This window comes from Scylla paramamosain, unplaced genomic scaffold, assembly GCF_035594125.1.
Source record: "Scylla paramamosain isolate STU-SP2022 unplaced genomic scaffold, ASM3559412v1 Contig8, whole genome shotgun sequence".
In the NCBI taxonomy this organism is placed as follows: domain Eukaryota; kingdom Metazoa; phylum Arthropoda; class Malacostraca; order Decapoda; family Portunidae; genus Scylla; species Scylla paramamosain.
In genome coordinates this window covers 430,130-448,644 of record NW_026973673.1, presented here as the reverse complement: position 1 = coordinate 448,644, position 18,515 = coordinate 430,130, and the positions used below count along the sequence as shown (strand labels likewise).

Here is an 18,515-nt window from a genome sequence, read left to right as displayed (position 1 = left end):
TAAGAAAAATATCCAGGGGGAACCTGACTAATCGTTTCTGTAAACCTTGGAGATTGTTGCAGTGAAAGCCCACAGTGTTTAAGAGTAGTGTTACCAAGCAGGGAAGCCTCAAGTCCAAGCAACAATCAGGTCCTGAAGAATACAGCTTCAGTGTTGTGGTCAGCAGTGGCAGAGGAGTGAGGGTGGAGAGGGGAGGCTTCTACCACTACTGGAAGTGTCAAAGAGCTGTCTTGCTGGCATCCTGAACCATCTTCTCCAGCTCCAGGTCAGCCATCAGCTGCTCCAGAGGCTCCACTCCTGCTGTATGGGGGAAGCAATAATGTAGGTTACCTGGCAGGGGACTATCATGTGACACTGCTTCACTAAGTCTGTAATAATAGTTTTGCCAGCTGAGGAAACAAGAACATGGTAACATGGCCACTGACCGACGCTGTCACTGGTCTGTGCATTGCCTGTCTTGTTTTGAAAAGTGTAGCTAAACTTACATATTTCTGCTGAAGCCCTTACTTGACTATAATGTTTCTGAATATACAACTTACAATAATCATGTATTCTACATTATCTAATAGTTTTTGGTAGAAGTAAAGCAACTTTTGCTGGGGATTCTAACCTGAACAGCACTGAATGCTTAAATCTAATGCACCTCCTGCCAAGTCAATGGAGTGTAAAATATTTATGTATTTTAATCCTTTTTTTGCATATGGTGGTGGGAGAGCTCCACTGCTCCTGTGGGGGAATGCATGCCATCACACTGCAGCAGCATTTCAGCCAGCCTGTCCTGGCCACACAATGACTACACAGGTCAGTAAACAGGCCAGACGGTGGTGGCTTCAATAAGTGTTTGGGAATAATACAGTTGTCATTTTGTCAAGTTTTAACCTTGCCACAGTCAGTGTGCTTGGGTGGTGCAGAGCAACAGTTTCTTAGTGGCTGCAGCATAAGTGACACGTTCCATAGCGATATTGTATGGGAGTGTCATATTGCACATTTAGTAAACATAGGAGATAAGCTGTAATCACCAAGTGTTTCCACATCCCTGCCACTACTTAGTGAACTACCCACAGCAAACCCATGACCACAGAGAGAGGGGTGACACAGTAGCAGCACTGAGTGGTGACAAGACCCATACTTGCCAGTCTGATATCACACACTGTGCCAAGGGCAGTACATAACAGGCTGAGTGACACACTACGTGGCACTGCCTGTACTGCCAGGTGACAGCTGGTCTGGGTGACGGTGCAACACAGGGACCAGCGCCAGTCCATTTCCCACTGCATTATGAGTATTATTGTTATTTTTCATGTTTTAGAATTCATATATGATCTTTATGCAAATGGAGAGAAGAAGAGAGAAAAAACTACTTAACACAGGCAAAAATCACAAGGGTAGGAGTTGCAATCAAAACAATACAGGAATACAAATGGCAAGTGCCAAAATAATGTTTGGTGCTTCATGACAGAATTGTAAAAGTTTGCTCAGTGGCAGCCTGGTGACTGTTGAGAGCAGTGTCATGCATCCAGCAACTCACTCAAAGTTGAGGCCATCCACCAGAACCACTGACCAACACTCATCTCTCAATTAAAGATAAAGCATTTTGAAAAGCATCATCTCATTTCTTTCCAATAATTTAAACAGATGTGCACTGGTATGGATTACATTATCTATGCAATGGATGGCAGAAAAGAATTAACTGAAGGGCACACTGGAGTACTGTGACTTTACACAAGACAGACTGCAGTGGAGGGAACAGCAAGGATTACAGGTGTTAGGAGATGTGTGCAGAAGTGGCTGACAAAGTGTTGGGGAGGGGACACTGACACAAGAAGAGGCCAGAGTGAGGGCACAAGGCATCAAGATGCATACTAAATGTTATGAAACATTGAGAGGATGCCCATCCTCAAATAACAGCAGGAGGACTGTGAGAACAAAACACCCACACACACGTGTCTACCAGAGTGGCCCACCGCTGCCTACACAACATCCCTCCCTCACTTTCACAGATGCCATTCTCCCAAAAAAATCCCTCACTACCTGTACACATCAAAAGCTTTGGTACACCTGCCAAGAAATAACTACAATGGGTATGACAAGCTGGCAACAAGTGTCTTGGACCACTGTGTCTGTGTCCTGTAGTCATGGCAAACATGTGTGCCATGGACAAGGAATGATTCCTTTAGTTAATTATGGTGTAGGAAATTCAGTGTTTTCAACTAGAAATGAAAAAAAAAAATCAAAACAATCATTTAGAGTTTTTGCATGACTTGTTCCTTGGGCCATTTGAAATGTGCATTGTCACACACACCAAAAAATCACAACTGCCTGCTGGACTCATAAGAGCACTGGCCACCCCATTCCCCTGATCTTTAACCGATCACTGAGAGGCACAGGCAGAGGAGGGCAGCCTGGACACCACAAAACTGCAGACAGGTATCAGGGAGGAATGAAATAATTCAAAGCCACAGACACTCATGGAACTTGCTGATCTGTCTCCTTCATGTCTTGGGAAAGGTGTAAGAAGGAAGAAGCCAGTCCATTCCTAGTTTCTCTATAAGTAATATAATGGTTTTGTTCTCTTCATCTGAATTGTTTTCATTCACCTGTGGTCTTGCAGTTAACAATATCTTGCAATTACTGTCCACCAATCAGGGAGTGAGAGCATCAGTCACCACTAGTGTTACCATGCTTGTGGCTATCATGCTGTGAATTTGAAGCATGCATGAACATACAGTAAGAAGAGAAGACCAGGACCTGATTGAAAGAGCTTGAAAAAAGACAGTCAAGGGAAGAAGATGGAGGGAAAGACAGTGAAATGGAGGTATGGAAACGTGGCAGAGCTACAAAGGATGGGAGGCACTGAGGAAGATGCAAGGGACAGAAACTTGTACATGGTGCCAACCCCTAACTGTAAGGAAATGGCCAAAAAAGAAGGTCTTGCAGCTGACAATATTTTGTACATACTGTAGACCAACCAGTGTGTGAGAGCATCTATCAATTTCTTAATACTATTTGTGAATTTGAACCACACATGAACATACAGTATATCCCACCTGTACATGCATCCCAATATCCATCCATCCATCCACACTGTACAGGCTGTCCCATACACTAACCTTGCTTGATGGAGGGGTGGTCGCACTCCTCCTCAGAAAACTCCAGTGTATGGTGTCGCCTGGCTGCTCTCTCCATATTCAGCACTGGGGAAGGCATCACACGGCTCACTACAAACACCTCGCCTTCACACCAGCATCAGTAGGGCACATCACATAATTTCTGCTAAGCTTAATTAATTCGGTGATGTTTCATGTAGAGATTGGAAAGAATACAAAGAACAGCCACTAAGATAGTGCCAGAACTGGATGACTTGACACATGATGATAAAGATGAAAAGAAACTTGGACAGAAGAGAGCTTCCTAAATAACACACATCTTTCCACAAAGGAGTAGAGACATATGGAATGGAGAAATGTGTGAAAACCCCTGCAGCTTTAGGGTTAGTCAACCAACCTGAGGAACCAGACAGAAATGCCCTTTTGTTATGGACAAGAGATGAACCTCAATATTAGAGAGAGAGAGAGAGAGAGAGAGAGAGAGAGAGAGAATGTCCAAATAATGCAAACATATCTTTCCATGTAAATATATAAAGATATAGAATGGATTACAGGAGGAAGCAGTGAAAGGCAAAAGTGTACATCAATGAATAAAAAGGCTGGAAAAATACAAACACAGAAGCAGATTACAAACTTGGTGGCCACGTAACTTTTACTAATGAACAATTTGGCGAGTCTGTCTGTCAGTGACCTCACTATCACTAACTCATACACCTGTTGCTGTCAGTGGAGGACAGTGGAGGGGTGGGGGAAGGTACTGCTTCTTCACAGGGTGAGCATAGCTATAATCCGGGTCGCCGTGGGAGGGACGGTGACCCTGCCTGGCCTGCAGTTCCTGTCCCCGTGACCTGCGGTGGGATGACGCACTTCTGGCCTCGTCCAAACTTTCCTCGTGACTAGTAGTTGACTCTGTAATGGAGTGACTGCCACCCACCATGTCAGCCACAGTCTGGTAGTCCCCGTCTGGTGGGCAGGGTGGTGGTTAGTCAGCTTGGGGTGCAAACATATGGGTAAATAAGGGAACATATGTATGGATGGATGGATTTCTTTTAACCCTTTCACTGTGATAACCTTACCTAACCTAACCTATAATTGAATAATGCTAATTCATATGGTTTATCTTTGTTTATTAACCCCAACCTTAAATGTAAAAGCTGAAACAACAAAAATGCAGAAAAAAAAGAGGAAACAAATTTCCTTAATATTTATGTAAGCACAGCGACGGGTCGTGCCGAGGTGAAAAGATCACGTAAATTCAATGAACCCTTTCCCTGCTGTCTGTCAAATCTTTCCTCAGTCACTCAGCACTCTGGCATGTCTGTTGCTGATCTACCCCAAACACTACACTACACGACACCAAAAATTGCAAAATCTATTCTTTTTCATAAAGATTTTTATAAAGATTTCATACATACTTCTTAGTGCTGCAAATTGTTGCTTAATGCAGTGAAAGGGCTTAATTTATTATATTTTAAGTCACATTAAACTAATTAATGTAAAACAACTTATGCAAACCAAGAGCCACCAGTGCCAATGCCAGTTTATTGGTCCTGATGACTAACCTTGTCTTTTTCTTCCATCATTACTCATTAAGACTTTATTCCCTTATAAGAACATAAGAGCACAAAAACAACAAAAGCTGCAAGAAGCCATCAGCCCTACATAGGGCAGTCAGTCCCTGAACATGCCTACCTATTTTGATCAATCACCCTGGTTCATAAATTTGTGTAATCTTTTGAAACTCACTATTTACTTGGCATTAACAACCTCATTATCATTCAATTACCACTCAATTTGAAAACAATCTTAATCCTCACGGTTTTTAAATCTAGCCATATTCCTGCTGCTTTGTCTCTCCTGTCCATCCATATACATGCCAGCCTAACACCTGCCTCAAACAATGGTACACTCAGACCAGGCTAAGAAGTGAACTGTCTCTTCCCCTTGTACTTTTCTCAATCTCCAAGTGTTAACTCCACACTAACTGGCACAAAACAGTAAGTGCTTTAGTCTATCTACTTTTCAATCTTAGGCACCTAATATAACAGTGTTTTATCTCCTTAGTTTAGGAGGAGTTCACAAGTGCACTATTGGTTTTGTAAGCTTGTCAGGAGCAAATATTTTCACTTTATTTTCCAAGTATATGACCTGATGTGCTATGCCTAAGTTCCTGGGGTGTAGCAGAGTGGTCTACGAGATGACTGCTAACCACCAGGAGGTGACAGAACTAAGAGTATGAATGATGCATGTATGAGAGTATAGTGCTTTGCCTGGGCCACCCTATGAGGGATTGCCTGTCTGGTATATAGAGGGAGACAGGTACATTTTGCAGGTCTCCATTTGTGTTGGAGATAATCCCTGCACTGTTCTGAAATATTTGAGCTTCCCCTGACCATGACTGACCTGGCTTGAAGAGGGTAGGGACTTGCAGGGCTCGGTTGTTGCCCAGGGTAGCACAGAAAGACACCAGGTCAGGCTCAGCAGGTGTGTCAGATTCAGTGGTGACCTCACTACTTGTCACCACACCTGCAGGGAGAAAGGAGCAGATGTGTGGTGGTGATGGCTGTCTGTCCTCTATATAGTGAAAGGTGGCACAGTAAAAAAAGATGGGTTGCAATTTATGAACGAGTGAATTGACTAATTGCTTTCAAGGCACCACAGCAAGGGTCATACGTCATCAAACATTAAAATATTAAGAAAATATTTGAAGATAATTGTTGAATGTTCAGAAATATTTATTCATCAAAACTTCTGCACTGCAATGAACTGTAATCTGTAATTTTTTTCCTTTTCGATGCATTTCTCAAGATTCATGATTTTCCTTTTTTATAATTCTTAGGTGTAAATTTTGCAGTCATAAATCACAAGAAATCACAGGAAATGACAAATAATTTTACATTATCTCTCTCTCTCTCTCTCTCTCTCTCTCTCTCTCTCTCTCTCTCTCTCTCTCTCTCTCTCTCTTACTGTTCCCTAAGGGGTCCTCCTCCCACATTCCCAGCATCACCTTTAGTCAATGAATAAACATGAGTGCACTTTTGCTTAACACTCCATCACAGCACTCCATTACCATGCCATCACTCCCTGCCACAGCATCACCCCTCCCCCCCCACCCTGGCAACACCACCCAGCCACACCACCTACCACCTCAACACTATTTTGCACCAGCCACATCTTAGCTAATCTCTTACATCACCTATAAGCCTTAAGCCTCCACACTCGTCACACCACCACTCTCAGCTGCACCTCCCAGCCACACCACCTACTACATTTGTTCCTGCGGCTAGACTTGGGTGTCGTTGGCCCTCCGTTGGTGTGGCTGTGGGTATGGTAGGCGCACACTGACAGATGAGCCGCTTGCCTCCTTGCTGGCTGCACCTGAGGATAGTACAGGTGTGGTAAGGCTTTGACTTAGACCAGGTGTGTTAATTAGGTACCCTCTATTGCAGTGGTTTCCAACCTTTTTGAATTCTCGCCCCCCCTTCGTTAAATGACAAGTTCCCTGCGCCCCCTCCACTCTGGTTTAAATACTGCTATTTACTGTCATAGTCGGCACAAATCAGCGATAAAAAAAAATTATACAATACATAATTATGTATGACTGAATGTATAGGCTTACCTTTACTAGTGTGATGGTTGCGCTTGCTTCTCTGAGCAGAGTTTCTCAAATCTCGGAGAATGTGATGAAACTGAGACCCATAATTCCTTTTCTATTACTGAGCGAGAACGGTATTTTGTTTTGAGGACAGCAACTGAACTAAATCCTGATTCACACAAGTATGATGTCACAAAACGTAATAAAATGCCAATGGCCTTAGTTGACAAGGAAGGGTACCAAAATTTTTCCAAAGGTCCTGCATCAAACACAAGTTTCAGCGAACCGTCACATGACAAATCAATAAGTTGCTCCTGGTCAGCTGTAGACAGTGTGCTTGTAGAGTTATCACCAAATGGGTTTCTTATCCATTCGTAATCACTTGTGTCTACATCTTTAAAGTAAAATGAGCACTTCCCCAGGAGAGTGCTCAGCAAACAATTCATTTCCACCTAGTACGCTAGTATGTTTGAGAAACTCTTGCAAGTTTGGTAACATGTCAAAACTGTTATTTTCTACATTCCTTTTCCATAACTCAATTTTCTTCATAAATGCACGTATTTTGTCACTCTGTGCGAAAATATTCATGTGGAGCCCCTGCATAGACTGATTCAGTTGGTTAAGTTTCTCAAAGATATCAACCATGTAAGCAAGTTTTTTAATGAAATAATCATCTGTGAAAAAGTCTCCATCTTTGTTTTTATTTTCACAAATGAATGTAGCAATTTCATTTCTAAGTTCATACACTCTATGGAGTACTTTTCCACGGGATAGCCAGCGTGATTCACAGTAATACAGTAGAGCAGTGTGTTCAGCACCAAAATCTTTACATAACTGTGCAGTCTTCCTTTCAATGGACTGTTCTTTATGTAATTTACAACCCTGACAACATCTTTGAGCAAATTACCTAACTCTTCATTCATACTGCCTGATGCAAGTGCCTGTCTATGAAGCATGCAGTGCGTCCATGAAGTGTGTGGAGCCTTTTCCCTCACCAAAGCTTGCAGTCCAGCATGTCGTCCTGCCATTGACTGGGCTCCATCAGTGCACAGTCCAACACAATTTTCCCAGCTTATTCCATGTTCATTGAAAAAATTGTCAATCATGTTGAACACTTTTACAGCTGTGGCTCTACCAACAATAGGTTTACAAAACAACAGATCTTCCTTAATTTCATTGGCAGATATATAGCACACATAAGTTATTAAATGAGCATCTTTCACTACATCAGTAGCCTCATCTATTTGCAACCCAAAATGCGAATATTTAAGTACATCTGTCAACTGATCACATAAATCATCACTAATGTCTGAAATTCTTCTGCCAACTGTATTATCTGCAAGAGGAATGCTGCATAACTTGTTGGCACTTTGTTCATCGAGCATTATTTCCACCATGTCAATAGCAGCGGGTAATACCCAGGTTTCTGCTATGTTGTGAGCTTTTTTGCATCTTGCAATTATGTAGGAAACTTTATAAGAAGCAAGCAAAGCACTTGCAGCTGTGGTAGATGTCTTCGTGAAAGCCCGCCTCTGTTTATTAAATTCATCAAGTCTCCTTTTAAAAAATTCCAGAGATTTGCCAACATGTTCAGGATGCTGTGTTTCAAGGTGGCGCTTCAATTTGCTTGGTTTCATGCTGTCCATGGCCAAAATATTTAAACACAACACACATTGAGGTCTCTCCGTTCCACTAACAACCGTAGATGTAAATCCAAGCGAGATAGCTGTTGTCATACTTTCTGGTTTTTGTATGCTTGCTACTTTCATCACATTTACTGGAGTGAGGTTCACTTTCAGTTTCTTTCCTTTTGCCTTTAATCAAATACTTTTCCATATTTCAAAATTTTAGTGAAATAAACAAACGCACACGCTCAAAACTATTCCTTAGCTTTGTAATTTTGCAATTAACAGTTATATTTATGAGGCACTTGTTACGTCCAGAACGGTCACAGAGCTACCGTCTTACCACCGCACCCTCATACTACTGTGGCGGTGTGGCAACACAGCCAACTCCCAAAGCTGGAGTACTGACGTGTCCGAGACGTGAACCGAATGGGAACCATACAAACGATGCGTTGTTTCTGGTAATCATTACAATATTTATATTTACAGCACGTTTCTCTCTCTATCTTTTATAGTTGTTTAATTCCTTAGTTACTTAGTAGCATTTGAAATAAATTATAATTGTATTTAGACAATAACATTTCATAATTCATATCTGAAATGTTTTCTCAATACTTAACCAATTATGTATTCCATCAAAATCAATAATGTTGATATATAATCATCTACTAAGTAATTTTTCCACTTTATGAAGTGCTTACGCCCCCCCTGGCAGCCCTTCGTGCCCCCTTAGGGGGGTGCGCCCCACAGGTTGGAAACCACTACTCTATTGGATCAGGTGTGTTAATTAGGTACCCTCTATTGGACCTGGTGTGTCAATTAGGTACCCTCTATTGGACCCAGTGTGTTAATTAGGTACCCTCTATTGGGGCCAGTGTGTTAATTAGGTACCCTCTATTGGACCCGGTGTGTTAATTAGGTATCCTTTATTTAATTAGGTATCTTGTACTGATAGTGTTGTTGTTTAGTTTGGGCTGAAGGTAGATATGCACTACAGTGTCACTTATATTTATTATGTATTATGTATTGTTTATGTATTGTCTTTTCTTTCTCACCTTTCTCACCAGACGCAAGGTAGGCAATGCCTGTCAGTGTCCGGCCTCTACGAATCTTCTCCAAAGGTCTCTATCCATGAAATCCTCATCTCTGGTTATTTCTTGTAGATTTCTTCCTCTTCGTTCAGTAGCTTCTTCAACTCCCTGCATCCATCGCTTCCTAGGTCGTCCCACCGGCCTCCTGCCTAGAGGAACCCATTCCAGAAACTTCCTTGCGTATCTTGTATCTTCCATTCTTTGGACATGTCCATACCATCTCAATTTGTTCTTTTCAATTATCTTCAGTACAGATGTTATCCCTAATCTCTCTCTGGTTTCTTCATTTCTAATTCTATCAAGTCTGGTCACACCTCGGATCATTCTCAGAACTCTCATTTCTGCTGCTTGTATTTGTGAAGATGTTCTTGTTGTCAGTGTTCAAGTTTCTGACCCATATAGAAGTACTGGTCTTAGTATTGTTGTAAATATTATGGTTTTAGCTTTTGTTGGAATATTCTTATCTTTAAGTATGGGATACAATGCACTGACATTTGCATTGTACTTCAGTATTCTATTTAAAATTTCTATATTCTGTCTGTTTTCCTCGTCGAAAAGTACTCCCAGATAACAAAATTTGTCGGTCTGCTTCAGTTTAACATTTTCTATGTAAATATTACATTCCTCCTTTATTCTGCCAACTTTCATTATTTCTGTTTTTTGTTTGTTCATTCTCATTCCTTCCCTATTTAAGACATCATTCCATCTTGTCATGGCCTCTTGAAGATCTTGTTGGCTTCCTGTCACGACAGCGACATCGTCTGCATAGGCCAGCGTGATCTCTTTATCCTCCCTTACACACACTTCCTTCAGGCATCTGTCCATGTATATAATGAATAGCAAAGGAGAGAGCACTCCCCCTTGTCTCACTCCTGTCTTAATGCTAAACCATTCACTCTCCAGCTCTCTGTTCTTGACTCTGCTCTCCGTGTTCTTATATATACTCTTAATTACTCGTATCAGTTTAGAGTTTATGCCGTAGTCTTGATGTTGTAAGACTCTCCACAAGCAATCTCTTCTAATTCTATCAAAGGCTTTTTCCAGATCTAGAAAAGCCACATATTTATCAATGCTCCACTCCCAACTCTTCTCCATTATCATCTTTAAAGTGAACACTAGATCTGTCGTGCTCCTATTGGGCCTGAAACCATACTGCCATATTCCTAGTTTCTCCTCGACACAGGTTCTTAATCTTTTCTCAACTATTCTTTCATACAATTTTCCAACATGAGATAACAGGGATATACCTCTATAATTTGCACAATCTGTTTTACTGCCTTTCTTATATATTGGACATACTATTGCTTTGTGCCAGTCATGGGGCACTTTCTCCTCTTTCCACGCATTACTGAAAATGTACCTCATCCACTCTACACATTCTTCCCCAGCAGCTTTAAATAGCTCTATAGGGAGCTCGTCGTCCCCTGGGGCTTTGCCGCTTCTCATCTTCTTTAGTGCCTCCTTCACTTCCTCTATACTGATCTCATTTGGGTTCTCTCCTTGTTCCTCCTGTATATCTAGATTCCATCCACTTCCACATCCTCCACATTTAGAAGTTCTTGGAAGTATTCTCTCCATCTTTCTTCAATCTCCTGTGGTTTTGTTAGTAGTTCTCCTGTTTTGTTCATTATTGCATATGTTGATTCGTTATTTCCTTTCCTATAGTTCTTAGCCATGCTATACAATAATTTTCTTGTTCCTTCTACGTCTCTCTCTAGATCTTGACCAATCTTGATCCACATGTCCTCCTTGGCTGCTCTTTTGGTTGCTTCTGCACTGTTTCGTTTATCTACGTAATCTTCTCTATCTTCAATGTTTCTTGTTTTCATCCATTTTCTGAAAGATCTTGTTTTTTCTTTGACTGCTTCCTTAACATCATAAGTCCACCATGCAGTACTTTTCTTTTTGGTTCCATATTTGATTTTAATACCAACTGTCTCCTCAGCTGCCCCATACACAGTGTTCTTGAATTTATTCCATTGTTCTTCTATGTTCACTTCATCCAATTCCAGTTCGGTTGGTTTTCGTAATGTTACCAGTTGCCGCAGTGCTTGCTTCTTCTCTTCGTCCTTGAGGTTTTCCAGTTTGAATCTCTTTTGCTTTTTCTTGACTTTTTCCTTTGGTTCTACAATTTTCAATTTAGCCACCACCAACCTGTGGTCAGAGTCTAAGGACACAGATGGTATGGTCCTAACATCTTTAAATATGTTTTTTCTTGTTGGTGAGAAACAGGTCAATCATTGACCTCTCAGTATATCCTTGTTGTGCTGCATTCCACCGATACCATGTCCATTTATGGCTCTCCTGATGTTTATAATAAGTATTCATAATGGACATGTTATTCATCACACAATAATCTATTATTCTTTCTCCCTCCTGGTTCCTTTCGCCAATGCTAGACTCTCCGATGACGTGCTCTACTCCATCTCTATTCTGTCCGACATGTCCATTCATGTCTCCCATGACAATGACATTCTCGTGATGTCTTATTGTTTCTGTCATTTCCTGTAGATTAAGACCATATGAGGTAGCCTGTTTTAAACAGCTTAGGTTTGTAAGTTGCTGTGGATGGAAGAATATGTGCATGAATGAAAATTAGAATGAATGATGCAAGAAAGGTGTGGGGAAGACTGAAAACTGTATATATATATGGATGTATTTTACCTCCAATGAATGCAAAGAAAACTTGTAGGATGGGGTATTAGTGGTGACTATATTTAATGAAACTGAAACATGACATTTGGAAACCAAGGAGAGGGAAAATGAGTGTCACTGAGATGAGATATCTGAAGGGTATGTCTGGAGTAACACATAAGGATTGAATAATGAGTCAGTTGTGAACAATGAAATGTGAAGGATAACTGTGTGGAAAGAGAATAGGCTGACTGAGTAGAGCAGAAAGTGTAATGACAATAACATGCCTTCCCTTTGGAGCATCAGAAAAACAATTGAAAAATATATCTGAAGGTGGGACAAATATTTCTACCATGAAGTATAAAGTGCAGTGCCTTGGACATCAGGACCATAAGCAATTCCAGTCCCAAACAATATGAGGGGCTTTATACCTCCTATCACTAATGGTTTGGGCATGCTGAGAGGAAGAACAGGGCTAAGTGGTGAGGATGTGTGAGGTGTAAGGCTGAGAAGAGAACCAGAAATGAAATGGACAGATGGTGTGAAGAGCATCATATGTAAGAGGGATATCTGTGAAACAAAGAAGAGGTCATGTTTATTAGTGATGAGGTCATGTTTATTAGTGATGAATGCACAAACAGAGATGCTGCATTAAGGATCAGATCAAGAGAAGGAACTTTTCACCACATACCACTCCAGAATGTTACACTCAGACTATGGATTCCATCTCAGATGATTCTGGTACATCACCTCATGACAGTGGGTACTTTGAAAGTGGCAAAAAGATAGAGGAGGATTCTTACATTACCCCAGTTGGCAGTGCTCCAGTCAAGATCAAATGCAGATTGTCCCAGTCCAAGACATGGATGTCTCTTTCCCCAATGAAGCAAGTATCTGTGGTGTCTTCTACCACCACCACCACAGCCACATTAATTCCTGCTCATTTAGCCCAAGGGCAAAGGCCTTTCAGAAGGTTTCCATCACTCACCTTTGATGAAGATGATGCAGACGTGGTGACAGAACTCATGAATGAGGTGAGACTCCAAGATGAGGGACTCCAGGGATTCTCAGATTTGTTAGCTGCCCCCATGCATGTAGCTAAGTTCTGTTCACCAACCAAAGCCCCCTCTGGTTCCCTTGTCAGGCATCATCTTTCCATGATGGATACTGTTCCTACCTTCTCTTGGGTTTATAAACCTTTGGCAGGCTAAGAGAGCATTTATCCCATAGAACGATCACATTCAGAAATGGGTGCCAGTACTGTGGAGACCAAACTCAGGAAGCTGGATCCACTCAGGTCATCCTCTGACCCAGAGATGAATTGTTGCCACTCGGAAACTCATGTCGCTACAATGAAGGCTTTAAACAAAAGTTATAAACGTGAAAAGAATCTCACTGGTGACTTCTCCAAGGCTCTGTTGCTTCCTATCCTTGAGATTGGGAAACACCCAGGCCTTCAGTCTATAAGTGTTCATACTCTAGCTGATGTTATTAATTAAGGGCAAGTACAATGATAAACTTACCTCCTGCAGAATTATTGACTATGAATATGACAGAGGACACATAAAGGGGGCAGAATTGTGGCACTTGCCAGAGTTAGTGACTCAGAACCTGAGAGCTAAGAAAGGTGTTCCACTTATGCCACTATAAGGCCTTCCTTGAGCTTATTTCATTATTTTCCCTGTATCATTCTCTCCATCTTATGTTCTACAGTCCCTCCTTTCTAATGCATGAGACTTGCATTGCTCAAACTAAACTTTTTATTGGGCTTATTAGAAATTAGGTCATTTATTGTTTAATTGTGTTATTTTACTGAGGATGTTTAATATTTTCATGTCCTTCATTCCTAAAACAAAATTTTTTATTGGCTTTATTAGAGATTAGGTAATTTATTTTATTTTATTGTGTTATTTGACTGAGGTTGTTTAATATTTTCATGTCCTTCATTCCTTCCTGTCAAATTCATTAACCTTGCAATGTTCAGACAACACTTGTATAGTGTGAATACTTTGGTATTTTTTGTTTTGTTTTACTGAGATTGTTTAATATTTTTATATCATCCACAAATTCACAAAACTTGCAATACTTAAACAAAACCTCTAATCTGTGGATTGGAGATCAGGCATTCTGTTCTGTCTTACTGTGTTCTGTCTTACTTATTTTCATATGTCCTGTCAAATTTGTGAGACTCACATTACTCAAACAAAATTTGCAATGTGTGGATTGCAGATTAGGTATTTTGTTATGTTTTATTGTGTTCTGTTTCACTAAGATTATTTAATATTTTCAGCCCAAGAGTGACACCACCATTGATGAGAAACCCGAGGACAACCTCTGGCTACAACTGGGCTTTACTGTGGACTCTGAGACAGGTAAGCTTTGGGGATCATTAGCTTTAGTCATCAATACTTAATTAGCATTGGTGAAAACTAGTGTGCATTCTTTCATTTATTTTAAGAGGTGGCCATTTCTGTGATAGTGGTGCCTTAAGCTGACTAATGTTCTTTTATGTAGAGAGACAAGAATATGATGTACTATCTAACAATTTAATATTGTCTTAGCTAAGTAAACGCTCACAATTGGCCAGTTATAAAGACCTGGCCATTTCTGCAACAGTAGCATCTCATGTTGACCGAAGTTTTACCATCTTAGAGAAAAAAAAGGATGCATTCATTGTGTAGCTATTCATATATTAGCTGACACTGTGCCCCCATGATAAAGTGGGTCGTGTGCTTGACTATGAATCTGTGGGCCCTGATTTGAATCAGGGCTAGGGCAGTTGATGTATAGTTCACCCATTTGTCATCCTTCCTTTGGATTGGTTGGTAAAGACTACCTGGGGAAGCATGGGGAAGGTAAACTATGGAAATTTGAATATCCCTTACCATCCATCTCAGCTTCAGTGGTGTACACGGAGATGAGATCATGTGCAGCTATAACTTGTGCTCTCAATTTTACCTTGACCTCAAATGTCAAGAGAGGGCTTGTCTCAAATGTTTGAGAGAGGGCGCTGTTTAGCTGACGCCAGGGCACTGTGTGCGCTCCAAACCTTTTTTTAAAATTTTTGAACTTTATGAGCTTTTTAACAAGAGACACACTGAAACGACATCTTCATGAAGTATTGGAGAATCTGGTTATACCTTCTTTGCATTGGACAGTGGAATATATCGTGGAATAAAGTGCAAAATATAAGTGGTGGCCTTGGTGGTAGTGACAGTGGCTCAAATATCAACATGGCGGCAAATCATCACAATAATACGAACCGTGTAAGTACTACCTCAGAGATCACTCTTTCAGTGCCAATAACATATTCAAGAAGTGACTTATTAAGAAAACAGTTTCGTTGCTCCAAGTTACACACGAGAATAATTGCATTGCTAAAGGAAAAAGGTATATATAGAAATAGAGGTAGAAGGGGAGGTAAGCATATTAGACGAAACATTTTGACAAGAGTTACGAACCGTAGTGAAAAAAATGAAACGGAAGTGAAACCCAATGAATCACGAGTGTTGATAACGCCACCTATTGTGAAAATAGACAAACACAAAGCACGAGCACCACCCGCACTACTTATCACCAACCCACAAAGCCTCACAAATGTATACGAGGAATTTTATGCGCAAGTTCGAAAGCTTCAACCGGACATTGTTGGCGTCAGCGAGACCTGGTTCTCGGAAAACAAGCCAGCTCATCAGTATTCTTTACCAGGTTATGAACTTTTTCATAAGGATCGTGTCTCAAGAGGTGGGGGAGTAGCACTTTACGTGAAGGATACTTTCGTGACCAAAAACATTGAAATTGCAGTGCCGGAAAACGTCGAGTGTGTATGGGTTGTTATTGAACAAAAATTTGCCCAACAAATAAAACGGTTGTGTGTGTGCTGTGTATACCATCCCCCTGCGGCAGCCTCACACGACGATCTTGTGGAGCATCTTATTACAACCACGGACACTTTACGCTCCAACTATACTGACATGCGTACAGTTATTATGGGGGACTGTAACAATCTGAACGTCGCTAACATTATGACCAACTTAGAACTCAGATGCATAGTTAATCAGCCAACACACGGTAATTCAATGATTGACCTTATTCTGACGGATGCAGAATTTTACACAACCAGTAGTGTTCATCCACCCATAGGACTTAGTAGACATCTGTGTGTGCTGTGTCAACCCGAGGCGCCACCCGCCCCACCACCCTATACTGTGAGGGTGTACCGGCCATTCCTCGACTCATCCGTCCGAAGCTTCGGTCAGTGGATCACGGCAGAGGACTGGAGTGCCGTACTAAGTGTGCAGGACGTGGACGAGGCGGCGGACTTGTTGGAGGGCATGGTGAGGCAGCAGTACGAGGTACACTTCCCGGAGCAGCAGCAGCGAATGCGGCGGGAAAACAAACCGTGGATAACCGCCAGGATACTCCGGCTTATGGACCAGAGACGTCGTGCTTACAGCAGGGGCAGGATGGGCAAGTGGAGGTTGTTATACCTTAGAGTAAAAGCCGAAATAAAAGCAGCAAAAAAGGCAACAGCACTCAGTATTGAGGAAAATAACATAAATTCTGTACATTTCTCCAAGAATTTAAGATGCATACTAGGAACTCAGAAAAAGAAACTTAATATCCCTTTTTTAGATCATTTAGATACTCAGATTATTGGAGAAAAAATCAAGCAACATTTTACCAATATATGCACAACCCTCCCATCACTTGACCATTCACAACTACCTAGTTTTTTACCAATCAGTGACACCACTTCAATAGATCGTATCAGTGTGTACAAATCATTAAAACAACTTAAGATTACAAAAGCTTCTCCACCTGGATCATTACCAAAGAGGCTCATTAAGGAATTTGCCTATGAAATTAGCCTACCCCTCACTTATGTATACAACCTTTGTCTGAGCAATGGCATCTTTCCCAGTAGATGGAAAGAAGCGACAATAGTAGCTTTACCCAAGAAAAAGGTAATTTCCCAGCTAGGAGATTTACGACCATTGTCACTCACACCGGACTTGGGCAAAATATTGGAAGGGTATGTAGCTGTGTTGGTATTAGAAGACATTCGTCCCAATTTAGACCCATTTCAGTATGGAAACCTTAAAGGTAAATCTACCAGTCACTGTCTAGTCATGCTTTTAAACTCAGTTTTAAAGGGCCTTGATGTACCTAAGAAAATAGCACATATTGTTTTGATTGATTTTAAAAAAGCATTTGATTATATTGACCATACTGTAGCTTTAACAGAACTATTTTTATTAGGATGTAGACCTTCATTGCTCATGTTTGTGGCAAACTTTTTATCAAACAGAAAACATAGGGTTAGATATGATGATATTATTTCTGATTATGATATGATAACATGTGGAGTACCTCAGGGGACACGTCTTGGTCCCATTATTTTCTTGGCTGTTATTAACAGACTATGCAGAAATTCCCCAATTCATGTCAAATATGTTGATGATTTAACTATAATGGAAATAGTAGATGTAGAAAATACAGTAACTTTCACAATGCAAAATACCTTGGATAAATTAGCTCGGGATTGTGAAGTTATTAAGATGTGCCCAAACCCCCTTAAATGTGAAGTAATGATTGTGTGCCCACCCAAAAGACCTATCGTTTTCCCACTACTTAAATTAAATGGATACGAACTCCCGATAGTACACTCTTGCAAGCTACTTGGGGTTCACATTAATTCAGATCTTACTTGGAACGATCATATCACTCACATTGTCAGTAGAGCTAGCAGTCTCCTTTTTATCCTATATCGAGCAAGACAATTTTCTTTTAGTCCAAATGTAATGTTCATACTATACACATGGTACATAAGAACTGTCCTAGAATATGCTGCACCTGTATGGCACCCAGGTCTCACGCGTGCACAGCATAATTCACTTGAAAAACTTCAAAAGCGTTGCTTTAGAATCATATTGGGTGAGGCCTATCTGAACTACAACCATGCATTGCAATTACTTGGTACAGAATCATTACACAAGCAACGAGAAGCAGCAACAATAAATTTTGGACGGGGACTGCTCAACTCACCCGAGCTCAGAAATATGTTGCCACAGACCTTGCATGATGTCCATGGTAGGGAAACAAGGAGAGGTAGTCAACTCTTGCAGTCAGTAAGGTGTAGGACCTCAAGATACCAGAACTCTCCAATACCATATATTGTCTCTAAACTCAATGCCTTGTAAATACCTATGTACATGTTTTATATTTATTTTAGCAGCTTCTTGAGCTTATTTTACCTTTCATGTAGCTACCTAAATAGATACGCACTTGTTGTAAATCAAGACATGACGTTTTATAAATGACTTTGTAAAGCTTTCTTGATCAATAAACCATCAATTATTATTATTATTATTATTATTATGCTCATGAATGCCTGTTTATGTCTGTGATGCACAGTTGCAGGGTCTTTTAATCAGAATGAGTATGGTATGGTCTTGTGGAA

At 40.8% G+C, this 18,515-nt stretch overlaps 1 long non-coding RNA gene across 1 annotated transcript in view; it reads left to right on the top strand.

Moving 5' to 3' along the window:
* The first annotated feature begins 312 nt into the window (after positions 1-312).
* The window catches only part of LOC135096835 (uncharacterized), a 32,810-nt gene continuing 14,607 nt past the window's right edge, over positions 313-18,515 (top strand). Inside the window, exons 1-2 of the long non-coding RNA XR_010265091.1 lie at positions 313-801; positions 14,343-14,424. This is a non-coding gene — a long non-coding RNA (uncharacterized LOC135096835). The remainder of the gene's footprint in view (positions 802-14,342; positions 14,425-18,515) is intronic.